Source organism: Penaeus monodon, chromosome 41, assembly GCF_015228065.2.
Source record: "Penaeus monodon isolate SGIC_2016 chromosome 41, NSTDA_Pmon_1, whole genome shotgun sequence".
Classification (NCBI taxonomy): Eukaryota; Metazoa; Arthropoda; class Malacostraca; order Decapoda; family Penaeidae; genus Penaeus; species Penaeus monodon.
This window is the reverse complement of record NC_051426.1, coordinates 4,391,258-4,396,257: the sequence shown is the minus strand read 5'-3', so window position 1 is coordinate 4,396,257 and position 5,000 is coordinate 4,391,258. Positions and strand designations below refer to the sequence as shown.

Genomic DNA, 5,000 nt, shown 5'->3' with positions numbered 1-5,000 from the left:
CACAATAAAGAGATGGTTTTATATTTTTCTTAATTATTTTTCCTGAACGTGTTGTGGGAGTAAGATTATTTTCTAATTATTTTTGTTGTAATGGATTCTGATCATTTACTCTTGTTACTTTCATGAAAATTGTGTTTCAAGCATGTTACAAAATCAACTCTAAGGAAACAGTATTTCATCTTGCAACTTGATATTCTTTAGTTAACCCTGTGCAATACCTTACAAAAAAAATATTATTGTGACTTAATGCAATTGATAAAAGAAAGTTAACAAATTAATGTTGTTATCAACATCTTTGTTTTTCATTATTATTATTATTATTATTATTATTATTATTATTATTATTATTATTATTATTGTTATTATTGTTACTATTATTATTATTATTATTATTATCAATGTTATTATTATCATTATTATCATTATTGTTGTTATTATTATTATCATTATTATTATCATTATCATTACAGAAGAAAACATTCTACTTATGGGCATAAATTTCCTTTATGTTTCTGGTTTAGGTGTAACCACTATCTTACATGTTTTATGAGTCTATTTCTGTATATTTTGTACATATATTTGTGTACCTATTATATAAACACATATGACTGTATATTTCTTGGTTTATTTATCCTTAGATAATGATTAAAATCAACGAATTAATCATAAATTTCAAACGGAATTGATTTGAATTCATTTGAAGCTACATTTTCTATTATCTTTTAGGGGTATGCATTCGTAATCGATCGATAATGAGCCGAGTTGTTCATTTAATTCATTTGTTTTAATTTTCATTTGTTTAAGTTGCCTTCGTTTTTTTCGTTGGCTTAGTTATGATTAAGCTGGTTCGGATGTCATTTCCTGGAGTTAGTTAGGTGCTCTTTATTAGTATATTCTTAACTGATCTAGTTATTGAAGTCTGAGTCAGAGTTTGAGAAAAGTTTGGTGCGGCAGAGGATGTCCCGACAGAAACTGCTGCTGAAGGAGGGTCAGCAGGCCTAGTGTTTTTCAGTTTAAGCAGCAGAAGCGGTTGTCATTTCAGAGGACACACACACAAAGATAAAGATATATATATATATATATATATATATATATATATATATATATATATATATAGATAGATAGATAGATAGATAGATAGACAAACAGATAGATAGATAGATAGATAGATAGATAGATAGATAGATAGATAGAGAGAGAGAGAGAGAGAGAGAGAGAGAGAGAGAGATCATAGTAACGAAAGATCTCATGTGATAGATGCTTGATTAAGGACACTTAGCATGAGAAAATTCACGAAAAACTGTTCGACAGAGGAATCTAAACAGAAGATATAGGCGCATGAAGAACGTGGGCGTATGGGCGAGCGTGGGAGCAGAGAGCATAGGCGTTCCCCATGAAGGGGAAATGAGCGATGAAGAGCTACGATCATGGAGAGAGGCATGGGCATTATGCGCATGGCAAGAGGAGGCTGAAGAAGGTTTGAGCACTAAGCTTTTAAACCGAGAAAAGTTTGTAATTGTTAAGGAGAGGCTGCAGTTAATACAATATTCAGAAAAATACGGCAACATTCTCACTAAATTTAAATAAGAACTATGTGTCCTCCAGTGGATTTTCGTGCTGTAAGAGAGAGAGAGAGAGAGAGAGAGAGAGAGAGAGAGAGAGAGAGAGAGAGAGAGAGAGAGAGAGAGAGAGAGAGAGAGAGAGAGAGATCACAAATCACAAATAGGCCAAATATTTGATACTGAAACGATGATGTAAACACACCAATGACGAGGGAAAGTAAGAAAATAGCTCTATGGAAGTAGAAATGCGGAAATTACGAGAGGATGTTGACTTTGCAGACCTTTAGATTTGCTTAACAAAGAAATTGATATGAATAATCTATATAATCTATACAAAACTAGACACGTGATTAGAGTGAAACGGTTTTAATTTTTAATTTCTTACTTTCTCAAAGTTAATTCGGATTGGGTTAGGTTAGGTTAAATAAATTTCGGTTGGGTTGGTTAGATTAGGTTAGGTTAAATTAATTTGGGTTGGTTAGGTTAGGTTTAGGTTAGATTAAGTTAGGTTAGGTTAGGTTAGGTTAATTTAGGATAATTTGTGTTGGTTAGGTTAGGTTAGGTTAGGTTAAGTTAAGGTAAGTTAGGTTAGGTTAGATTAAGTTAATTGGGAATGGGTTCATTAAGTTAGGTATGGTTTGGTTAGGTTAGGTTAGGTTAATTGGGAGGTGGGTTGGTTAGGTTAGTTCAGGTTAGGTTAAGTTAATTGGGGTGGATTGGTTAGTTTAGGTTGGGTTAAGTTAATCTGAGCTGGGTTAGATAGGTTAGGTTAATTTGGGTTGGTTTGGTTGGGTTAGATTAGGTTAAGTTAGGTTAATTAGGGCTTTAGGTTGATTAGGTTAGGTTAAGGTAATGTGGATTGGTTAGGGCTGGGTTGGTTAGGTTAAGTTAGGTTAAGTTAATTAGTGCTGGGTTGGTTAGGTTAGATTGAAGTTAATTTTGGTTGGGTTAAAATAGTTTAAGGTAGGTTAGATTAAGTTAATTTGGGTTGGATTGGTTAAGTTAGGTTAGGCTAGTTCAGTTTAAGTTAATTTGGGTTGTGTTGTTTAGGTTAGGTTAATTTGGGTGGGTTGGTTAGGTTAGATTAGATTAGGTTAATTTAACTGGGGTTTGGATCAGTTGTTTTAAGTTAGGTTAGGTTAATTAACTGGGGTTGGGTTGGTTAGGTTAGGTTAGGTTAAGTTAATTGGGGTTGGGTTAGGTAGGTTAGGTTAGTATGAGTTGGGTTAGGTCAGGTTTTAGTTATTTTGGGTTGTGTTACATTAGGTTAAGTTGGGTTGGGTTAGGTTATTTTTGGTTATGTTGTATTGTGTTGGGTTAAGTTTGGTTGCATTTGGTTAAGCTGGATTATGCTATGCTGGGGTAAGTTAGGATAGATTAGGTTTGGTTTAGTTAGATTAAATTAGTTTGGTGAATGCTAAATTTTCTAGCAATATTTGATGTGTTGTATTTGTCCGGATAATGGGTAAGAATGGAACACTCAAAACCACAAAAACTCATACACAAAAGGTTGTTTGCATTACCAGTTACCAGATGGGCACACCATGACAGGTACTAGCAAGGTCTATAGAAGTAAATTCTCGTCACTTTGCCATTTATTGCAGTTTTGGGCAATAATGGTATGACGTCATTATTGCCAGAGTACTAGAGAAAATGTGCTTTCGTGATATAAAACGTTAGCGAGGGAAACTATTATAAAGTGTTCTAAACATTTCTCTATATATACTCATTGTATGTTTTCTTTTAACTATATACTTTAGATTATTATTACTATACTCTATCCTTAGAAAGGTGGGCTTGTACAGTAGAAGAGGACTTAATGAAGTCAGTCTCCTTTGCATGATTTGTTAAAGATATATTGCAGTAAAAGGGAAGTGAATTTGTATTCCAGATCTTTATGAAAGGAAAGGTGTTTGTAATCGTGTAGTTTTCAGAGATTTAAAATATTCCACAATCCCCTGTTAGTTTAAGTTGGTACCCTATATTACCTAAATTGGATGGACCGATCATTTGCCTGGACGAACAGCCACCGCAAACGTTGACATATTAAGAAATATGTGTGTATTAAGGGTGTACACGTGTCTCCTCAACCCAATACCGGCGACATGTTTTCGCGACCGAGACCAACACTCATCTGACCGCCTGTATAAAACAAATAGGAGAGGGGAGGGAAAGATGGGAGAGGGGAGGTGAAAGATGGCAGAGGAGAGGGGAAGATGAGAGAGGGGATGGAAAGATGGGAAAGGGGAGGGAAAGGTGGGAGAGGGGAGGGAAAGATGGGAGGGAGAGGTGATATCTCCCTCTCTTTCTGAACCTAGGCATTTGAGAAAATTGACCAATGACGTAATCCTACTAGCATAGGCCCTAGGGACTGAGTGTTACTATCTTAAATTTAAGTACTCAAACATTACCGTTGTTTTTGTTATTTTGCATCCGCCCTGTTGCGAAGACCATGACTATTACTAATGTTATTTTCTTATAACTACAATGTTTACTCTTTAAAAGCAATAACACTACACAGCGGAGATAACGTCAGGAATGACGTCCAAATGGCAATTCTAAATAGTTTCCGTTAAAATATGCCTGTTTTCTATCAATATATTATAGATATAATAATAGAAAATGTATTAAGGGGAACTAAAGTGTTATCAGATTTTTCTCTCCAATCTCTCTCTCTCTCTCTCTCTCTCTCTCTCTCTCTCTCTCTCTCTCTCTCTCTCTCTCTCTCTCTCTCTCTCTCTCTCTCTCTCTCCCTGTCTGTCTCTATCTGTCTATCTAACTCCCCTCTCCCCTCCCCCCCTCTTTCTCCTTCTCTCCCTCTATTTCTCTTTAGTCTTTAGTCCTTAACGTTTTCTCACTAAATAAGTAAGGTTAAATAGCTAAATAGGGAGTGCCAGAATCACACACACACACACACACACATACACACACACACACACACACACACATATAGATAGATAGATAGATGTGTAGACAGACAGATAAATAAAGATGTATATAGAGAGTGGGAGAGATAGATAGTAAATATATAGATAGTTTGACTGATTGGTAGATGGATAGATAGATAGACAGATAGATAGACTGACTGACTGGTAGTTAGCTATATAGCTCGAGAGCGAGAGAATGGGGTAGATAAATAGCTAAATAGATAGATAGATAATTCGAAAGAGTGAGAGGGAGATGAGGGATATGGAGGATGATATATAAACAGGTTCATAGATAGACAGACAGACAGACAGAGAGATGAAGGCAGCTATAATTCACAACAAACTAATTCACAAATTGCCCATAGAATATTCTGAGCGTCAAAAAATTACAAACGGCCGTTCTGTTACCTAGATTATGAGCAAATTATTGATTGACGTCAATATAAATGGCCAGAGATTGGATTATAAACGTTCTTTCCCTCCCTCCCTCCCTCCTCTTTTTCTCGCCTTT

General features: G+C 35.3%; 1 protein-coding gene across 3 annotated transcripts in view; it reads left to right on the top strand.

The window, feature by feature from the left end:
* Nucleotides 1-23, top strand: part of LOC119598549 (serine/threonine-protein kinase PEPKR2-like) — a 51,354-nt gene extending 51,331 nt beyond the window's left edge. For all 3 annotated transcript variants that reach the window (XM_037948182.1, XM_037948181.1, XM_037948180.1), the window contains one exon: nucleotides 1-23. This exon is cut by the window's left edge and continues 2,073 nt beyond it. The gene's annotated coding sequence lies outside the window, so the exon portion shown is untranslated.
* The last annotated feature ends 4,977 nt before the right edge of the window (nucleotides 24-5,000 follow it).